This window comes from Felis catus, chromosome E2, assembly GCF_018350175.1.
Source record: "Felis catus isolate Fca126 chromosome E2, F.catus_Fca126_mat1.0, whole genome shotgun sequence".
In the NCBI taxonomy this organism is placed as follows: Eukaryota; Metazoa; Chordata; class Mammalia; order Carnivora; family Felidae; genus Felis; species Felis catus.
In genome coordinates, this window is record NC_058382.1 from 17,113,000 (window position 1) to 17,126,496 (window position 13,497).

Below are 13,497 nucleotides of genomic sequence, written 5' to 3' on the forward strand. Positions count from 1 at the left end.
TATTGGCCATCCTTGTCAGAAAGGTGGATCACAAACGGTTCACATTCACTTGGGATGGAGATTTTGCGTCTAAAAAATTTTTTTTAATGTTTATTTATTTTTGAGAGAGAGAGACAGCTCAAGCGGGAGAGGGGCAGAGAGAGAGGGAGACACAGAATCTGAAGCAGGTTCCAGGCTCTGAGCTATCAGCACAGAGCCCGACATGGGGCTCGAACCCACAAACTATGAGATCATGACTTGAGGCAAAGTTGGACGCTTAACCAACTGAGCCACCCAGGTGCCCCTGGATATTACACATTTTTATTCTGGCTCTACAACTAAGTTATTTTAGCTTCCTTCTGTCATATTTCAAAGAGATCTGGACCAGTTGGACATCCCACAGACTACATACTGGTCCACTACATGACTGAAATCATCCTAATCAGACTGGTTTAGCAAAAGATAGTAACCAGATTGGAGGGTTTGGTAAAACACAACAAAACAGATAAATATTATGAAGATTAAAATGTCACCACAGCAGTGATAATATTGGGGTTATAGTGGTTTGAGGCATTCCAGAATATTCCCTCTGAAATAATGGATACAGTATTGCATCTTGCACTTCCCACCATCAAGAAGCATTAATGACTGGTTGGCCTCTTTGGATTTTAGATGTGGCAGATTCCACAACCAAGGAAACTCCACAATAGGAAACATGCAATGTAGACCTCTCTGGTTCTGGAGCATGCCATGCCATCTTCAGAGAAGAACTATAAAACTTCTGAAAACATTAAGAAACAGCAAACATGACCATGATCCACCAGCTTCTTAATGAAATTTTTAGTCCTCAACAAAAACTAGTATCATCTATGGACAGATTCTTTACTTTTTCTTCACAATTGGCTGCCTTTTCTTTTTCTTGCCTGATTGCTCTAGCTAGAACTTCTTTTTTTTTTTTTTTTTTTTTTTTGCTCTAGCTAGAACTTCTAATACTGTGCTGAATAGAAAGGTCAAAAATGGGCATCTTAATATTCCTCCTGATCTTACAAGGAAAGCTTTCAGTCTTTCACTATTGAATATGATGTTAGCAGCAGGTTTTTCATATAATGGTCCTTACCATGTTGAGGAAGTTTCCTTCTGCTTTTAATTTAATTATGGTTTTGTTTTGTTTTTTAACCATGAAAGCGTGTTGAATTTTGCCATATGCTTTCTCTGCATCAAATGAGGTAATCATGTATTTTCCCACATTCTATCATGTGGTATATTATATTTGGTTTTCACATAATGAACAATCCTTGTATCTTATGAATAAAAACCACTTGTTCATGGTGTACAATCCTTTTAATATCCTGCCAAATTTGATTTGCTAGTATTTTTATGACAGATTTTACAATATTCCTAAGTATATCACTCTATAGTTTTCCTTTTTTGTAGTGTCTTTGTCCTGGCTCTTTGACAAATCAAGGTAATGCTGGCTTCATCAAATGAACTAGGAAGTATTTCCTCCTTGATTTTTCTGAAAGAGTTTGAAAAGGACTAGTGTGAACTCTTCTTTGGTAGAATTCACCAGTGAAGCCATTTGGTCCTAAGCTTTTCTTTTTTGAAAAGTTTTTGATTACTGATTCAATCTCCTTGCTGGTTATAGTGCTATTCATATTTTCTATTTCTTCATGAGTCCTATTTGGTGGATTGGGTGTTTCTAGGATTTTGTCCATTATATCTAGGTGATCTAATTTGGTGTTATACAACTGTTTATAGCATTCTATTACAATAGTATTTATTTTTGTAAAATCAATAGTAATGTTCCACTTTCTATTGTTTTTAGCAATTTGAGTAGCATCTTTTTCTTAGTCAATATAATGGTTTTGGGGGCACCTGCATGGCTCAGTTGGTTAAGCATCCAACTCTTCTTGATTTCAGCTCAGGTCATCATCTCATGGTTCATGGGTTTGAGCCCTGTGTTGGGCTCTGTGCTGACAGTGGGGAGCCTGCTTGGGGTTCCCTGTCTCCCTCTCTGTCCCTCCCCACTCCTCTCTCTCAAAAATAAAATAAACACCATATATGTATATTGTTTTCCTATTTCTATTTCATTTATCTTTGCTCTAATCTTTATTATTTCCTTCCTTCTGCTATTTTGGGTTTAGTTTGTTCTTTTTCTGGTTCCTTAAAGTGTTAAAGTTAAGTTGGTGATTTGAGATCTTTAAAAAAATTGTTTTAATGTTTATTTATTTTTGAGAGATAGAGCACAAGCAGGGGATGGGCGGAGAGAGAGGGAGACACAGAATCCAAAGCAGCCTCCAGGCTGTGAGCTGTCAGCACGGACCCCAATGTGGGGCTCAAACTCACAGACTGTGAGATCATGACCTGAGCTGAAATTGGACGCTCAACCAACTGAGCCACCCAGGTGCCCCTGAGATCTTTTCAATGTATGTGTATGTTTCCCATTGCATGCTTTGTTATAGTAATAATTTTATATAATTATTAGAAATGAAATATAATTATAAATAATTATATATATTACAATTTGGAGTATTCTGTTTTTATTTTCTTACATCCCAAAGTATTTTCTAATTTCCCTTGTGATTTCTTCCTTGACCCATTGGTTGTTTAAGACTGAGTTAATTTTTATATATTTGTGAATTTTCAAACTTTCCTTTTGTTACTGATTTCTAGTTTCTTTCTGTTGTATGATTATAAACTTTAAAAATGTATTAAGACTTAATGTGGCCTAATATATGGTCTATCTTGGAGGTTGTTTAATATGCACTGGAGAAAAATGTGTAATATCCTGTAGCAGGTAGAGTGTTCTGTGTATGTCTGTTAGGTCTAATATACTGTTACCAAAATTCTGTTTCTTTATTAATCATCTGTGTGATTGTTCTGTCCATGAGTGGAAGTGGATATTGATGTCTCCAATTATTATTACAGAAAGCTCTATTTCTCTTCAGCTCTCTCAATGTTTCTGTCACATATTATGGGGCTTTGTTGTTTGGTGCATATAGATTTATGTTTGTTATGTCTTCTTAATTTACTCTTTTATCAATATATAATGAAATTCTTGTCTTTTAACAATTCTTTTTTTTATTTTTTTGAGAGAGAGCAAGAAGGCACAAGCGAGTAAGGGACAGAGAGAGAGAAGAGGAGCTCTCCAGAAGCAGGGTTCGAGCTCATCTGAAGCAGGGTTCGTGCTCACCTGAAGCGGGGCTTGAGCTCACCCAAAGCAGGGCTCAAGCTCACCCTATGCGGGACTTGAACTCACGAGCCATGAGATCATGACCTGAGCCAAAGTCAGATACCTAACCAACTGAGCCACCCAGATGCCTATCTTGTAACAATTCTTAAATTAAAATGTATTTTGATTGATTTAGTAAAGGAACACCTTCTACCTTTTACTATTTGCATGGAATGTCTTTTTCTGTCTTTCATTTTTAACTTATTTGTGTCTTTTTTCTTTTTATTATTGTAAAATATGCATAAAAGTTACCTTTTCTACATTTCTAAGGAGTAACTGACAAATATAATTATATATACTTAGAAGTGTACAATGTGATGATTTGATATGCATATACATTATAGGATGATTATGAATATAACACATCCATCACCTCACATAGTTAATATAGTTAACTCTAAAATTTACCATTTTAAGTGTATAATTGTAACATTAAATACATTCACATTTTTGTACAACCACCATCCATGTCAAAAACTCAAGAAAATCCATACCCATTTAACAAGAACTCCCCATTCCGCTCTCCCTCAATCCCTAACAACTATCATTCTATTTTCTATATCTATGAATTTGACTACTCTAAACACCTCATATAAGAGACATACAATATTTGTCCTTTTGTGACTGGCTTATTTCACTTAGTATAATGTCTTCAATAATACTCCACTATTTACTACATTAGTCAAAAATGTGTATAAACATTCTTAGTGGACTCTTGAGTTGCTTCAACTTTTTCACTACTGTCAAGAATGCTTTACAAACGAGGGTATACAAGTATGTTTGTGTCCCTGCTTTCAGTTCTTTTCAGTATATAATCAGAAGTGGAATTACTAGATCAGGTGGTAATTCTGTGTTTAACTTTTTGAGGAAATGTCAAATGTCAGTTTTTCCCAGTGGCTGCGCCATTTTATGTTTCCTCCAGCAATGCTTCCAATTTCTCTGCATCCTAATCAACACTCATTTTGTTTTGCCTTTAAAAAAAAATCATTCTAATGGGTGTGAAGTGGTATCTCAGTGTGGTTTTCACTTACATTTTTTTTTAATGTTTATTTATTTTTGAGAGAGACAAAGACAGAATGCGAATGGGTTAGGGGCAGAGAGAGAGGGAGACACAGAATCCGAAGCAGGCTCCAGGCTCCGAGCTGTCAGCACAGAGCCCGATGGGGGCTCAAACTTACGAGCTGTGAGATCATGACCTGAGCTGAAGTCGGATGTTACCGACTGAGCCACCCAGGCGCCCCAGAAATTTTACTTCTTATGACATATCCGGACAATTAAGAACACTCTTAAAACAAAGGGAAAATAGGAAATCTCAGTAAAGAAACATGATATTAAAGAAAATACCAAATGGATATTTTAGAACTGAAAAATACAATAACCAAAATTTAAAACTCACCAAATGGGCTCAATAGCCAAATGGAGATTATAGAGGAGAGAATCCAGCAAACTTGAAGGTGGAGCAATAGAAATGATCTGATCTGAACAGAGATAAAAAGCTGTTTTCTGTTGTTTTATTTTTAATGAAATGGGAGGTGGGGGCGGTGTGGTAGATAAAAATCAGACATCCATGTCATTGGATTCCTGGAAGGAGAAGAGAAAGTGCAGGGCTGAAAAACAGATGAAGAAATAATGGATAAAAACTTCTAAGTTTGGTGAAAGACCTAGGATTCAATCAGTTAAAGAAACCCAAACAAATACACCCAAAGGAATCCAACACTCTACGATTTTGAAACTTCTATCTACGTGAAGTTCTAACTACTAATTTCCAGAGAAAATTAAATATGTCCTACTTAATGAAGATAAATGTGTCCTGTGTAACAACTGAAGAATCAGAATACAGAAAATGCATTTAAGTAAATTTATAAATCTATAGGTAAAGAAGGAATAGATAAAAAGAAAAAAAGATATAAATAGTAATCATGAAGAGACATTCCAGAAACAGGTTTATACGGCTAGCATATTCCACAAGTTGACCAGAACATACTATTATAAACTGGAAAGCAATTTTGCAATATCTGATAAAGTTGAATGTATCTATTCCCTATGACCAGGTACCTCTACTTCTATGTAAAGAATGGCAACAAGGAGGGGCACCTGGGTGGCTTAGTCGGTTAAGTGTCCAACTCTTGGTTTCGGCTCAGGTCATGGATCTCATGGTTTGTGAGATTGAGCCCCATGTCAGGCTTCACACTGACAGCGTGGAGCCTGCTTGGGATTCTCTGCCCCTCCCCTGCTCACTCTTGCTCTCTCAAAAAGAAAATAAAATTTTGAAAATAATTCTGTTCTTATTTTCCCTATCTGAAAAAGATAGGGAATGTTGTTGTAAAAGCCTTAGCGGTGCCTGGGTGGCTTGGTCAGTTAAGTGTCTGACTTCAGGTCATGATATCACAGTTCATGAGTTCAATCCCTACATCAGGCTCTGTGCTGACAGCTGGGAGCCTGGAGCCTGCTTCCGATTCTGTGTCTCCCTCCCTCTTTGCCCCTCCCCCATTTTCTCCCCCAACCCCCCACTCAAAAATAACTAAACATTAACAAAATTTTTAAGGGGCACCTGGGTGGCTCAGTTGGTTGGGCATTCAACTTCAGCTCCGGTCATGATCTCATGGTTCATGGGTTCAAGAGCCGCAACAGGCTCTGTGCTGACAGCCCAGAGCCTGGAGCCTACTCCGGGTTCTGTGTCTCCCTCTCTCTCTGCCCCTCCCCTGCTCATGCCCTGTCTCTCTCTCCTTCAAAAATAAACATTAAAAAAATTTTTTTTAATTTTAAGCCTTGATACATTTCTTATATGTTTTCTCAACATGTAAGTTCTGATTGTCATTAATGTGTGAATCAAATCTTAACTATTAAGCAAATTTCTATATATTTCACAGAGTGTCTCATCAGGAAACCTTTTCTAATATACTCAAAAGTATCTTCCATAGGTAAAGGACTTCCTACATTCCATAAATTCATGAGACTCATCACCAATATGAACTCTAAATTCTCTAAAGCTCTTCCTACGTTATTTACATTCATGTAGTTTCTCAACAGTGAATTCTTTAATTATCTCTAAAATTTCTACTAAACCCAAAAGCCCTGCATATTACTTAATTAATAGTTTTTCTAACTAGCTGTAAATATACTTTTGTAGTTTTAGAAAATAGTCATCTTGCTAATAAATGCTTTGTGGAAGTGAAATGCCTATTAGAGGATGATGCTCTTCCAGCCTGTTGTGCATGTGTGTGTATGTGTGTGTGTGTGTATATGTGTGTATATATATATATATATATATATATATATATATATATATATATAAAATAATCTCTTTTAACTGAGATATAATTCATGTAACCATAAAATTTACTCCCTTTAAGTGTAAAATTCAGTAATTTTTAGTATATTCACAAAGTTGTGCAATCACTACCACCAATTCCAGAACATTTTCATTACCCCAGGAAAAAACACTATCAACATTAATAGTCTTCCCATTCTTCCCTCTCCCTAGCCCCTTATCACCACTAATCTACTTTCTTTTTTTTATTTATTCAATTTTAGTTAGTTAATATATAGTCCAATATTGGTTTCAGGAGTAGAATTCGGTGATTCATCATTTACATACACCACCCAGTGCTCATACAACTACTGATATACTTTCTGTCTCTGTGGTTTTACCTCTTCTGAACACTTTATATAAATGAAATCATGCAATATTTGGCCTTTGTGTCTGGCTTCTTTAAATTAGGGTAATATTTTCAAGGTTCATCTATGTTTTAGCATGAATCAGTACTTTATTTCTTTTTTTAATAGCTGAATAATACTCCATTTTATGGATATACAACATTTAAACTTCAGACACTTACTAAGTTTCATAACAGCAGGAATTTTCAGATAATGCATTTCACCATTTGTGCACACAAAAAGGCTTTCCCTATGTTTTACAATCATAGATTTTCTCACTAGAATGAATTCTCTCATCACGAACAAAGTTTGAACTATAATCAATGATGTTCTCATATTCCTTATCCCATAGAATATCTCTAATAAATTCCCTGATGTGGAGTAAGAGACTTACGCTTTTTTATAATTGGTTCCATTTCCAGCCATTATTTCCATTTAGCTAAGATCTCAGTCTTGAGACCCTTGCCTAAATCGTGCTTTTATTTTGCCAGTTATTTCTGGAATTGGGAGTCCTCCAAGTCAAGATTTTCCTTCCATTACCTTGCATTGAGAGCCTTTTTTTCCCCCTAAAAACGTCTTTGTCTCACATCTGGACTCCAAATCTGAAAGGACAGTAGAAGGGAAACAATGATTTTATTTTCCCTGTATCATAAAAATAAAATTATTACATGGAGGAAATAAATTGAAAATAATGAATATCAGCAGTCAATAGCTAACACGGTATTGGAAATTTGAAGAAAAGGAAGGAAACTCCGAGAATGAGAGGACTGTATATATGATAAAGAAGTTATGAAAAGGTAAAATGTTAAGTCCATGGTTCTGAAATTTAGGTGTTGATCAGAATCAACTGGGAAAGTTGTTGCAAAGTACTGATGTACAGTGACCAACCCAGATGGACTGAATCAGCATCTATAGGGTAGGTCCCAGGCATCTATATTTTTAATGTCTCTATTGGATTAATTCTGATGCAGATCAGGATTTGATAGTCCCTACTTACAATTTTTTTTAATGGCTTGTCTTTTTTCTTAGAATGAAATCCAAGTAATTTCTCATGGATAACAAGGCCCTACTTATAAGACATTTCATTCCACCCCAATCCTCTTCCATACAATCCTTGTTTTGTTTTGTTTTGTTTTTTCATGTTTATTTTTATATTTGAGAGAGAGCGTGACTGGGGAGGGGCAGAGAGAGAGGGAGACAGAGGATCTGAAGGGGACTCTGTGCTGAGAGTGGAGCTTAATGGGGCTCAAGCAGGACTCAAACTCACAAACTGAGATCTTGACCTGAGCTGAAGTCAGACACTCAACTGACTGAGCCAGCCAGGCACCTAAATCCTCTTCCTTTTAGTTCCAAGATCATGCAGTATTTATCTCCTGTATCTATCTACCTCCCATCCATGGATGGGCTCATTATATTGTTTCCTCCATTCTCCATTTCATATGAGAATAAAAGTATATCCAAACTAGCAGAGCTAAAGCTGACCATTCTTATATTTCTTAGAAAAGTATCTCAAAGACTTTTCAGATATTATTCACAAGTATACCATACTATAAAGCTTATAAATTTTGATCAGAAAGACCTGGACCTAGGCAGTTCAGTCAGTTGAGCATCCAACTTTTGATTTTGGTTTAAGTCATGATCCCAGGGTCAGGGGATCAAGCCGCATGTCGGGCTCCACACTGAGTGTAGAGCATGTTTGGGATTCTCTCTCTCTCTCTCTCTCTCTCTCTCTCTCTCTCTCTCTCTCTCTCTTTCCCTCTCTGCCATTCTCCCCCTACTCACATGTTCACGCTCTCTCTAGAAAAAAAATTAAAATATAAAAATAAATTTTAAAAAGACTTGGAACTACAGTAGAGAATATGCTAACTCAATAATATGGAGAAAGATCTTCATGGGGACCAAAGTGCCATGGGTGCCATGGTTGTTCACTAGAGGATGGTAATAAAGGTTAGCAGATAGCCTAAAGAAAATCAAAAGTGGTGGATTAACCAAGTGGGACCAAGAATAATTTTTCCATTATTACTAAAGCAAGGTATATATAATAAAAGTAGAATAAAACAACATTATTTGGCTGCTTAATAAAATAGATTGATGAAAATTGAGGGAACCAAGACTTTGACTTGGAAATAAACAAGCAATCTACTAAATAAATCTTGTGTCAATTGTGGAAATATAATCCAAATAAAGAAAACTTCTTGAGGGAGGAAGATGGTGGTAGAGTAGGAGGAACCTAGGCTCTCCTCATCCCACAAATACTATTAGATAACTATCAAATCATCCTAATTGCCCCAGAAATCAACCTAAAGACTGGTAGAATAAACTCCACAACTAAAGGTAGAGAAGAGGCCACATCAAAGAAGGTATGAAGTGCGGAGACGTAGTTGGGAGAGAAATAGACCCTGGCAGCCATGGTGGGGAGTAAGTGGGTAGAGAGAAGGGTGAGAGACAGACTAGCACACAGGGGAGTACATGGAGAAGATGATTCCCCATTTCAGTGGCTTGGAAAACAAGAGGGGCTGAATTTCATGAGTTCTTACAACCAGCAAGGCTTAAAGCCTGGAGTTTTAAAGGTTAGTGGGCTTGGCTGGGGAGAGCCCAGAGGGCATTGCATTGCTCTTGGAGAGAAGACAGGGAAACAGCATGTGGACACACAGTGTGGAAATAGCAATCTGAAGAGCACCTGGAACACACAGTGGGGAGCTTAACTGCTCTTCTGGGGGTGTGTCCCAAAGAAGCAGCATTCAGGGAGAGACATCTCCAGGAACAAAGGAACTGGCTAGTGCCATTTCCCTCCCCCACTCCTCAGCTTATGCTGGGCCACCTGCTGGAAACAGAGCAGCACGGATGCTGGCTACCTAATTTGCTTACATCGACCACATGTGTGCGCGTGCACACACACACACACACACACACACACACACACACACTCCAGAAGAATCACCCTTCTCAGTCATGCTTGCCTCAGTCTCAGTGTGGCGGGCCCCCTCCCTTAGAAGACCAACCCAAACCCCTGCCAACACTGTGTTTCCAGACACAGGAGTTTTATGTATGGAATTGCTGAATACTATATTGTACATCTGAAACTACATGTAACACTGTATGTTCACTAACTGGAATTTAAATGAAAACTTATAAATAAATAACCTCTAGAAACCATAAGATTACAAACATTAAATGGTTTTTCAGTAGTACCTAGGGCATACAAGTATAGTGGTCAGAAGATAAATCATACACTTAATGCTTATATTAATGAAAATAAAATAATAAATAAATGAGGCACCCCTTTCAACAAGTTAGGGATAAAAAAAGTAAAACAAGGAGTGCCTGGGTGGCTCAGTCAATTAAGCATCTGACTTCTGCTCAGGTCATGATCTCACAGTTCATGAGTTTGAGCCTCCCACTGGGCTCTCTGCTGTCAGCGCGGAGCCTTCTCTGGATCCTCTGTCTCCATCTCACTCTGCCCCTACCTCACTCGGGCTCTCTCTCTCTCTCTCTCTCAAAAATAAGTAAACATTAAAAAAAAAAAAAGTAAAACAAAGAGGGGCGCCTGGGTGGCTCAGTCGGTTGGGCATCTGACTCTTGATTTCAGCTCATGTCATGATCTCATGGTTTGTGGGTTGAAGCCCCACAACAGGCTCCATGCTTGACAGTGCAAGCCTGCTTTGGATTGTCTCTCTCTCCCTATCTCTCTGCCACTCCTCCACTTAAGCACACTCACTCTCCCTCTGTCTCTCAAAAACAAATAAACGTAAAAAAAAAGTAAAACAAAGAAAAGTAGAAGGAAAGCATTAATAAACATAGAGGCAGAATATAATTAATTGGACAACACATTTAAAACTGTATATAATAGGGGCACCTGGGTGGCTCAGTCAATTAAGCATCGACTTTAGCTCAAGTCATGATCTCATGACTCGTGGGTTCAAGCCCCACATCAGACTCTCTGCTGTCAGCATGGGGCCCATTTTGGATCCTCTGTCCCCCTCTCTCTCTGTCCCTTCCCCACTCACACTCTCTCTCGTTCAAAAATAAATACAAATTTTAAAAAAAATGATATAAACAGCCTGGGGCGCATGTGTCTACAATGAAAGTATTCAGTTCTCGGTTAAAGAGATTGATTAACTTGATGTGCATGCCTGCCATAGGGTCTTAGTATCAGGGCTTGCTCTAAGAGAATTTCTTCCCTCCAAATTTTAAAACAGAGGTATAGAAAAAGAAGTGTTTACATATTCTCTGTGAGAGTGTAAGCTGGGGCTGGTGGAGTTCAGTCTTTGTGACCACAACTGGGGACAGAATTAGGGTCTGGGCCCATATTTTGACATGTATAGAGAAACTCAGGCAGATGTTAGGGTCTGTATGGATGGCAGACTGGATACATGCAGAGTAACTAAGTAACAAGTAATAATACATCGTATCACCCTGTTAAACTGGATTGGAATTAGAGGTGGCAGTGTACACTAAGCAATTTAAAAATTATTTAAATTTTAACAAAGCAGAATTCCATATCCAGAGAAAAATGTATCCAAGAATGAATGCAAAATAAAGGCATTTTTAGATAAAAGAAAACTAATAGAATTTGTCACCAACTGACCTGCATTACAAGAAATGATAAAAGGAAGCTCTTCGGGCTGAAACAAAATGCTACCAGTGGGAAAACAGGATCTGCAGGAAGACAGCATAATTGGTAACTCACTGGATAAATATAATAACTCTTTTTATTATCTCAAATTCTTTAAACTACATATGACTATTAAAAGCAGTGTGTTGTGGAGTTTATAATGTATATAGATATAGTATATATAACTAAAGTGACTGTATTAATTTCAGATAAGCTAGACCAGTGACAAAGGCACACTGTCATGTGCCATTAGGAAGACATAATTATCACATATTTGTATGTACCTAAAAACAGCATCAAACAACACTGTACTTGCATGACCCTAAGAATGAGTGCCTCCTTAAATTTTGCACCCCAGGGGCTTTACTCACTTCAGCATTACTGTCATCCCAGCCCTGATTTTAATATCCACCTCTCAACTATTAAAAAAAAAAAAAAAGAAAGAAAGAAAAAATTAGTGAGGATATAAATGATATGAACTATCAACCAACTTGGACTAATTAATATGTATACAATAATTCACCTAATGACCATCAAATACATATTCCTTTCAAGTGCACATGGCATATTCACCAAGGCAGACTATATAATTGGGCCATACATAAAGTATTAATGAATTTTTAAGGATCAAAATCATATACCATATATTCTCTGATCAAATGGCAGCAAGTTGGAAATCGGTAAAAATGAAGTATGTAGAAAATCCACAAATATTTGGAAATTAAACAACACACTTCTAAATAATGCATGGGTAAAAGAAGAAATCAAAAGGGAAATAAAGTATTTTTAAGTGATTGATAAAAATGCAACATATACATATTTGTGGAATGGAGTTAAAGTAGGGAATTTCTGGCTTTGAATGTTATATTAGAAGAAAAGTCTGAAGTCAGTAACCAGAGGTTCCACTTTAGAAAGCTAAAGACAAGGAGCGCCTAGGTGGCTCAGTCGGTGAAGCATCGTCTGACTCTTGATTTTGGCTCAAGCCATGATCTCACAATTTGTGAGTTTGAGCCCTGCATTGGAGGGCAGGGCAGAGCCTGCTTGGGATTCTCTCTCTCCCCCTCCTTCTGTGCCCCTCCCCTGTTTGCACGCTCTCTCTCTCAAAATAATAAACATTAAAAAAAAAATTAAAAAGCTAAAAACAATCAGCACCTACAAGGAAATAAGAGAAAAACTAAATGAAATAGAAATAAAAACACAAGTTGCCAAAACAGAAGTGATTTCTTTGGAAAGAGCAACAAAATTGATTAAAACTGGCTAAAATGATCAAAAATAAAAAATCTTAAAGACAAATCACTAATAACAGGAATGAAAGAGAGCTTATCACTAAGGAATACATAAATATTAGAAGTCTAAAAACCACCTCATTCCAACAAATTTGACAACACACATGAAATGGACAAAATTCTTGAAAAATACAACTTACTATAAAAAAGAAACATGGCACAAAAACAGACACATAGACCAATGGAATAGAATAGAAACTCCAGAACTAGACCCACAAACGTATGGCCAACTCATCTTTGACAAAGCAGGAAAGAACATCCAATGGAAAAAAGACAGCCTCTTTAACAAATGGTGCTGGGAGAACTGGACAGCAACATGCAGAAGGTTGAAACTAGACCACTTTCTCACACCATTCACAAAAATAAACTCAAAATGGATAAAGGACCTAAATGTGAGACAGGAAACCATCAAAACCTTAGAGGAGAAAGCAGGAAAAGACCTCTCTGACCTCAGCCGTAGCAATCTCTTACTCGACACATCCCCAAAGGCAAGGGAATTAAAAGCAAAAGTGAATTACTGGGACCTTATGAAGATAAAAAGCTTCTGCACAGCAAAGGAAACAACCAACAAAACTAAAAGGCAACCAACGGAATGGGAAAAGATATTCGCAAATGACATATCGGACAAAGGGCTAGTATCCAAAATCTATAAAGAGCTCACCAAACTCCACACCCGAAAAACAAATAACCCAGTGAAGAAATGGGCAGAAAACATGAATAGACACTTC

The 13,497-nt window shown here is 37.2% G+C and overlaps 1 protein-coding gene across 20 annotated transcripts in view; it reads right to left on the reverse strand.

The window, feature by feature from the left end:
- The window catches only part of ZNF260 (zinc finger protein 260), a 114,639-nt gene that overhangs the window by 87,494 nt on the left and 13,648 nt on the right, over positions 1 to 13,497 (reverse strand). For 5 of the 20 annotated variants that reach the window (XM_045045506.1, XM_045045487.1, XM_045045485.1 and 2 more), the window contains 2 exons: positions 7,263 to 7,470; positions 4,608 to 4,792 (listed from right to left, as the gene is read on the reverse strand). The exons of 1 other annotated variant lie outside the window; for it this stretch is intronic. The gene's annotated coding sequence lies outside the window, so the exon portion shown is untranslated. Of the gene's footprint in view, positions 1 to 4,607; positions 4,819 to 5,762; positions 5,827 to 7,262; positions 7,471 to 11,456; positions 11,528 to 11,854; positions 11,903 to 13,497 lie in introns of those variants that run through there. 14 more of the 20 variants (XM_045045493.1, XM_045045494.1, XM_045045499.1 and 11 more) reach the window with 10 other exon arrangements.